This window comes from Triticum aestivum, chromosome 3A, assembly GCF_018294505.1.
Source record: "Triticum aestivum cultivar Chinese Spring chromosome 3A, IWGSC CS RefSeq v2.1, whole genome shotgun sequence".
Taxonomy (NCBI): Eukaryota; Viridiplantae; Streptophyta; class Magnoliopsida; order Poales; family Poaceae; genus Triticum; species Triticum aestivum.
In genome coordinates this window covers 548,962,921-548,970,767 of record NC_057800.1, presented here as the reverse complement: position 1 = coordinate 548,970,767, position 7,847 = coordinate 548,962,921, and the positions used below count along the sequence as shown (strand labels likewise).

At 41.6% G+C, this 7,847-nt stretch overlaps 1 long non-coding RNA gene across 1 annotated transcript; it reads left to right on the top strand.

The window, feature by feature from the left end:
* Nucleotides 1–5,301: 5,301 nt before the first annotated feature.
* Nucleotides 5,302–5,991, top strand: LOC123058599 (uncharacterized). The gene is made up of 2 exons (XR_006427243.1): nt 5,302–5,473; nt 5,565–5,991. It is a non-coding gene; the product is annotated as an uncharacterized lncRNA (long non-coding RNA).
* Nucleotides 5,992–7,847: the final 1,856 nt, after the last annotated feature.

The window sequence follows — 7,847 nt, the reverse complement described above, 5'->3', positions numbered from 1 at the left end:
TTTTTGCTATATTGTTGAGCTATCTCCCATCACTGCAGATCGTGGTAGTTTTAGTTGCTATGCTATGTAGACGGGGATTGGTTCGTGTATTCATTAAGCTTATGTGAGGATTATATATATAATAATTTAGGTAGTAACTCAAGGTTTAATTCACCTCTGGGCGGAATTGGTATTGCTAGGGTGGTCTCAAGAACATCATGGTTTATACCCTCTGAATGTAAGTGGACGGCCGCCCAGGCTCAAAAAGATCAGACAGACTTAGTGACTAGTAGCTCCCATGTGCGACCACTGGCTAAATGGGCTCTGGCTTAGTTGATCAGTTGTGGAACCCATACCCGGATGTGCCAGCAGATGTAGATATAATAGTTGGGATGGGCCTCCTATTGGGACTAGGGACTGCTTCTGAAAGACTTCGTCTCAATCTTCGGGTTGGGTCGAGTGGGTAAAGTGTACTAAACTCTGCAGAGTATTACAAACTAATCATGATTATCCGTGTTCCCGGTTATGGGCAACTTTGAGCGACTATGCCATTACAGTTGTTGGATGATCTTGACAGATGTGACACTTAATAATATTTGTGGGAAAACTTAATAAAGGGTAGGTTGGAGTTGATTTTTGCCAACTCAACCTTGTGTATATAATTGTAGTAATAAAAGAACTAAATTAAAAATTTGACTATTAGGTAGTTATTAGGATAAAATCGGCTTTCTGCAAAAATAAACCCTCGAGCCTTCCTTTTGTTGTACTATGCATATACATGTAGGTCTGCTATATTATTAGTCCTGTGTAACTTGCCAATACATTCCAAGTATTGACCTATATGGCTGCAACGTCTCATGTTGCAGGATATTCAGACGAAGAGTAAGGTACCGTTAGGGTCGCGAGTCTCCACTTAGCATCGCCAGTGGGCTATGATGGGACTCATCATTATTTTCTGCTACTTTCTGTTGTTTGATTGAATAAAGCTAGCCAAGTGCTATGCAGATTATTTTATTTTATATATTCTGGATCATACGATGTAATAAATGATACACTTGCTATCCTGGTATTCATCTATACTGTGTATGCTAGCGAGTTCGATCCAGGGACTAGCACGGTAAGCATAGAGACTCAAATCCTTCGAGGCTTGGTCGTTACATATGGTATCAGAGCAGTGTGTTGACTATAGGACATGACCCTAGAAAATGGATTAGAAAAGCCATAGGAGTGAAAATTATTTTATCAACTAGTTATACTTCTTACTGTTTATTACTTAACCCCCTCAAGTATCTTGAAGAGTTAAGTAGGAACTAGTGCTGAGACCACCATTCATGTTTGTTTTATATTGCAACGTTATCGTGTTAGCGTATTTGATTATGCCCACTTTCGTGGTATGAAGATACTAGATTGTTTGCTTGGTTGGTAGTTTGTTTGTTAAATTATATCTTGTCGAAATTATTCAACTATATATATATATAATATTATCAAATTGTTTGTTGTTTGTTTGTTGGTGTTATTCGTTGTTGTGTTTTGTTGCCTTGATCATATTATGCATATGGGTAGAATATATTTATATATACATATCCTTTAGCCCTATTATATCTATAACTCATCTATTCTTGTCAACCAAAAGCCTTTGTATGCCTATTAGAGTGAGTTCTCTAGGAGCTGAGATGATAGAAGGTGTTGGTTGTCAGTTGAGCTTGTCTATTGGGAAGTATGAATTTCCTACAAATATGATTATATTGAAGTCACAAGGTCTGGATATTATTTTGGGTATGGATTGGTTGTAGTTATATAAAGGTCGTATTGATTGTGCTAGTCGGTCTGTTACTCTCAGTGCACCAGTAGGGAAGATGATTAAATATGTGTGTAAGTATAAGCATAACCAGGTGCAGGTGAACTCTCTTAAGGGGGGTAGCTTGGAAGAGGTGCCAGTTGTGAGGGATTATCCAGATGTGTTTCCAGAGGAGTTGCCAGGTGTGCCACCGGATAGAGATATTGAGTTTCTTAATGATTTAATACCAGGCACTGGACCTATTGCAAAGAGACTGTATAGAATGCCTCCTCAAGAGTTGGAGGAATTGAAGAGGCGGATAAGAGAATTGCAGGCACAAGGATTTATTCGCCCAAGTTCATCACCTTGGGGAGCTCCAGTTTTGTTTGTGGAGAAGAAGGATGGGACCTTGAGGATGTGTGTTGATTATCGTTCTCTGAATGAGGTAACCATTAAGAATAAGTATTCTTGGCCTATGATAAATGAGCTGTTTGACCAGTTGGAGGGAGCTACTGTGTTTTCTAAGATTGATCTTCGTTCTGGTTATCATCAATTGAAGATTCGTGAGCAAGATATTCCAAATACCGCTTTTACTATGAGGTATGGGTTGTATGAATATACTATTATGTCATTTAGATCGACTAACGCTCCTGTATACTTCATGAATATGATGAACAAGGTGTTTATGGAGTTCTTGGATAAATTTGTGGTTGTTTTCATTGATGATATATTGGTGTTCTCCAAGAATAAACAAGAGCATGAGGTGCATCTGCGTTTGGCAATGGAGAAACTAAGGGAACATCAGCTATATGCCAAGTTCAGCAAATGTGAGTTTTGGCTAGATGAGGTAGCATTCCTTGGACATGTTGTGTCAGGTAATGGAGTTGTAGTTGATCCATCTAAGGTTGCTACAGTTACAGAGTGGGAGACACCCACGACAGTTGGAGAGATTCGCATCTTTTTGGGCCTTGCAGGTTATTACAGGAGGTTTATTGAGAAGATTGCAAAGCCTATGACTGAATTGCTGAAGAAGGAGAAGAAATTTGTTTGGACTGATGAATGTGAAGCCAGCTTTCAAGAATCACGAGCATAATTATCCTACACATGATTTGGAGTTAGCCTCAGTTGTGCATGCATTGAAAACTTGGAGGCCATATCTTATTGGTAATCATTGTGATATATTTACTGATCATAAGAGCTTGAAGTATATATTTACTCAGAGGGATTTGAACCTCAGGCAGAGGAGATGGTTGGATCTTATTAAGGATTAATATTTGAATGTGCAGTATCATCCTGGTAAGGTAATGTTGTTGTTGATGCATTGAGTCGCAGGAGCCATGTTAATGCGGTTAATAGATGATATGCCACCAGAGTTATGTGAACAGTTTAGGAATCTCAGGTTGGAGGTGGTTCCTAAGGGATATTTAGCAACACTAGAGGTAAAGCCTACTTTGCTTGACAGGATCAGAGAAGCTCAAAAGGGTGATAAGGAGATTGCTGAGATAAAAGAGAATATGGTTAAAGGTAAGGCAGAAGGTTTCCATGAGGATGAACATGGAGCCATATGGTTTGAGAAGCGTATTTGTGTACCTCAGAATGCAAATATCAGAAAGTTGATTCTTCAGGAGGCACATGATTCACCTTATTCTATTCACCTAGGTAATACTAAGATGTATTTGGATTTGAGGGAAAGATTTTGGTGGCCTAGCCTAAAGAGGGAAATTGCTGGATATATTGCAACATGTGATGTGTGCCAGAGAGTTAAGGCGGAATATCAGAGACCAGCATGTTTGTTACAGACATTGCCTATACCTGAATGGAAGTGGGATGAGATTGGTATGGATTTCATTACAGGTCTACCCAGGACTCAGTCAGGATATGATTCTATTTGGGTGGTTGTTGACCGTTTGACTAAAGTTGCTCACTTCATCCCAGTAAGGACTACTTATACCAGTGCTCAACCAGCAAAGATTTATATGTCTAAAATTGTTTGTTTGCATGGAGTTCCAAGGAAGGTAGTGTCTAATAGGGGTACTCTATTCACATCCAAATTTTGGCGTCAGTTGCATGAATCCTTGGGCACCAGGCTGGAGTTCAGTACAACTTTCCATCCACAGACAGATGGGTAGACAGAGAGGGTAAATCAGATTTTGGAGGATATGTTGAGGGCTTGTGCCTTGGACTATGGGTCCAGTTGGGATGATAATTTACCTTATACAGAGTTCTCATATAATAATAGTTACCAGGCTAGTCTGAAGATGGCACCATTAGAGGTATTGTATGGTAGGAAGTGCAGGACACCGTTGATGTGGGATGAGGTTGGAGAGCATCAGTTCTTTGGACCAGACTTGATCAGAGATGCTGAGGAGAAGGTCAAGTTGATTCGTGATAGGCTGAAGATAGCACAGTCCAAGCAGAAGAGTTATGCAGATGCGAAACGTAAGGAGGTGACATATGAGGTAGGAGACCGTGCATACCTTAGATTTTCACCACTTCGTGGAATTAAGAGGTTTGGAATCAAAGGTAAGTTAGCACCACGTTTTGTGGGGCCTTACAAGATCTTGCAGCATTGAGGAGAGGTAGCTTATCAGCTGGAGTTGCCAGAATCCTTGTTAGGAGTTCATAATGTGTTTCATGTATCTCAGTTGATGAAGTGCCATGCAGAGATGATGGATGTTCCATTGAGGGACACAATGCCACTTGAGGCAATTCAGTTGGAGAGTGATTTGACATATGAGGAGAAACCTGTTAAGATTTTGGAGACAGCAGAGAGAGTTACTCGCACCAAAACAATCAAGTTATGCAAGGTTCAGTGGGATCATCATATAGAGGAGGAAGCTACCTGGGAACGAGAGGAAGATCTCAGGAAGGATCACCCACACCTATTTGCTAGCCAGCCCGAATCTCGATGGCGAGATTCATCTTAAGGGGGATAGGTTTGTAACATCCCAATTTCCTAAATTAGGATGTTATTAGATCATTCATATGCATCTCATATTTTCCATGCATTATTTGTCTTTCTGCAATATTCGAATCATTATGCACCTAAAGGCAATTTATTGGAGCGGAGATAACATGACTTCTCCTCTGTTTTAAAAATGTTCATAATGTCTAGAATATTATTTCCAGTGCATCTACTTTGTTTTGGTACTTTTCAATTTTCCCCAAAAAATTAGTTGTGTGTTATTTTACTGTTTGTGTGGCCTTTTGCATCAAAAGGATTTTACAAAATTGCATTAGTACTGGAAATAGTGTTCCTATCGTTTATAGCTATAGGGCTATTTTTACTTTCTGTCTAGGTATTTTTATTTAGATATTATATTGTGTATTCTATTTTATTTATTTTGCTGCTGGGGTTGTGTTTAAAAAAACAAAAGAAGCAACGCAGCGCCGCAGCGCAGCCCAGCTAGCCCGTGGCCCAGCAACACCCACGCTGCCAGCCCAACCGCATCGCTTCAGCCGCTAACCCGCGGGCCCCACGCGCCCTGTTCCTCTGCTTCCCCGAGCCGAACACGGCATCGCACGCACGTCGAGGCCGACCCGGATCAATCCGGCGCCTGGTCGATCCCGTGCGAGCCAGGGACATCACGCGCGAGCCCAGGACCCTGAAGAACCCTACCGCAGCCCCTTCTCCGTCCTTTCCTCGTCCGCACGAGCAGTTAGGGCGAAACGGATCTCGCCGGAGGAGCTCCAAGTCCGCCGGACGGTGCCGTCACCGTAAGAACTCACAGAGCCGCGCCGCCTACTCCACTCGATTCCCCGCTCGAAGCTGCCCCCGCCTGACGTCTTTGTGTTGCCGGAAACGCAGCAGAGGGAGAGGAACACGCCGGCCGACTTCACCGGAGCTCGCCGGAGTTCGCGACGCCGCCGTCTGTAGAGGACGTCCCCGTCACCGTACTCACCACCACCACCTCCGCCACTCACCGCTGCACCCGTCCGTCCCTTCATCTTCGCCGGAGCATCATCGGAGAGACGCCGCCGCCGACGCCCGAGACCGCCGCTGCCGTTCCTCTGCTTCCGGTGAGCACACACGCGCAGGAGTTTTTCCACAAATCTCGTGCTGCCACGTAGCAACCAGCTACAGTACACGCATGAACAGTGCAGGAGTTTTCTGTTGTTTTCTGTTTTTTTTTCAGATTTCAGCTAAAACTTCAACTAGCTATATCTTTTAGTCGACATATCCAATTTAGGTAATAATTTTCCTGTGCACTCACAAAAATCAGAACATTATCACAGTACCAACTTTGCACATGTTTGCACTGTTTAAATTTGAATTCGTTTGAATTTGAATTGAATCTTCCGGAGGTCGTAACTTTCAAACCGTTTATCGTAATCGAGTGATTCTTTTTGCCTTTTGATCGTAGTGCAATTTAGGTGATGTTATGCTACTGTTGTTGAGTTTTAAAAATGGTTTTCTTGCTGTTGGTTTTGTTTTGGTTCTTTTCGTGTTCCAGTGATTGATTTGTTGAATTGTGTGAAACGTGTAGATTGTCCGGAGTGCGACGCGAACTATTGTCAGGAGTGTGACTTTCTAAACCAGAACCAAGGCAAGTTACATGTTGATCATCACTTAACTATTGTTTTCTATGCATGTAGTTATATCACACTATGAATATATGCATGTATAGGATTATTATATTATTTTTGCTATATTGTTGAGCTATCTCCCGTCACTGCAGATCGTGGTAGTTTTAGTTGATATGCTATGTAGACGGGGATTGGTTCGTGTATTCATTGAGCTTATGTGAGGATTATATATATAATAATTTGAGTAGTAACTCAGGATTTAATTCACCGCTGGGAGGAATTGGTATTGCTAGGGAGGTCTCAGACAGACTTAGTGACTAGTAGCTCCCATGTGCGACCACTGGCTAAATGAGCTCTGGCTTAGTTGATCAGTTGTGGAACCCTTACCGGGATGTGCCAGCGGATGTAGATATAATAGTTGGGATGGGCCTCCTGTTGGGACTAGGGGACTGCTTCTGAAAGACTTCGTCTCAATCTTCGGGTTGGGTCCAGTGGGTAAAGCGTATTAAACTCTGCATAGTATTACAAACTAATCATGATTAGCTGTGTCCCTGGTTATGGGCAACTTTGAGCGACTATGCCATTACAGTTGTTGCATGATCTTGACAGATGTGACACTTAATAATATTTGTGGGAAAACTTAATAAAGGGTAGGTTGGAGTTGATTTTTGCCAACTCAACCTTGTGCGTATAATTGTAGTAATAAAAGAACTAAATTAAAAATTTGACTATTAGGTAGTTATTAGGATAAAATCGCCTTTCTGCAAAAATAAACCCTCAAGCCTTCCTTTTGTTGTACTATGCATATACATGTAGGTCTGCTATATTATTAGTCCTGTGTAACTTGCCAATACATTCCAAGTATTGACCTATATGGCTGCAACGTCTCATGTTGCAGTATATTCAGACGAAGAGTAAGGTACCGTTAGGGTCGCGAGTCTCCACTCAACATCGCCAGTGGGCTATGATGGGACTCATCGTTATTTTCTTCTGCTTTCCACTGTTTGATTGCGCCAAGTGCTATGCAGATTGTTTTATTTTATATATTCTGGATCGTACAATGTAATAAATGATACACTTGCTATCTTGGTATTCATTTATACTGTGTGTGCTAGTGAGTTCGATCTAGGGACTAGCACGGTAAGCACGGAGACTCAAATCCTCCGAGATTTGGTCGTTACACATGCCTACCTTACATTGATGAATTGGAGCTAGTTCTGTGTCATCCTATGTTATAACTATTGCACGAGGAATCGCATCCGACATAATTATGCATCACTGATCCGTTGCCTACGAGCTTTTCACATATTGATCTTTGCTTATTTACTTTTCCGTTGCTAGTGTTCCTATCACTATAAAACCAAAACTATTTCTTTTTCTACCGTTACCACTACTATCGTACTACTTTGACACTAAATACTTAGCTGCATATATTAAGTTTTCCAGGTGTGGTTGAATTGACAACTCAGCTGCTAATACTTGAGAATATTCTTTGGCTCCCCTTGTGTCGAATCAATAAATTTGGGTTGAATACTCTACCCTCGAAAACTGTTGTGATCCCCAA